This window comes from Cebus imitator, unplaced genomic scaffold (assembly GCF_001604975.1).
Source record: "Cebus imitator isolate Cc_AM_T3 unplaced genomic scaffold, Cebus_imitator-1.0 Scaffold417, whole genome shotgun sequence".
NCBI classification, from domain to species: domain Eukaryota; kingdom Metazoa; phylum Chordata; class Mammalia; order Primates; family Cebidae; genus Cebus; species Cebus imitator.
Genome location: NW_016107732.1, coordinates 703,766 through 704,277, shown reverse-complemented (window position 1 = coordinate 704,277; position 512 = coordinate 703,766).

The window sequence follows — 512 nt, the reverse complement described above, 5'->3', positions numbered from 1 at the left end:
ACATCACACATCAGGGCCTGTTGGGGGGTGGGGGGCTAGGGGAGGGATACAAGGGGGTGGGGGAATTGGGGAGAGAGAGCATTAGGAGAAATACCTAATGTAGATGACAGGGTGATGGATGCAACGAACAATCATGGCACATGTATACCTATGTAATAAACATGCACGTTCTGCACATATACCCCAGAATTTAAAGTATAATAAATTAAATTTAACAAATTTAATAAGGCCTAAATCAGAGGCTAGAAATCTCATCTTTAGGAATTAGAACACTCAATGTCCTTCTTTAGATCCATAGGTAAAGTGCAACGCCAATAAAAATCCTAGTTTTTAAACTTCTTTCTGTATAAATTGACAAGTGGATTTATAATTGATATTAAAATGCACAGGAACAAGAACAGTCAAAACAACTTTGAAAAAGAGGTTCTAGCCGGGCGCGGTGGCTCAAGCCTGTAATCCCAGCACTTTGGGAGGCCGAGGCGGGTGGATCACGAGGTCAAGAGATCGAGACC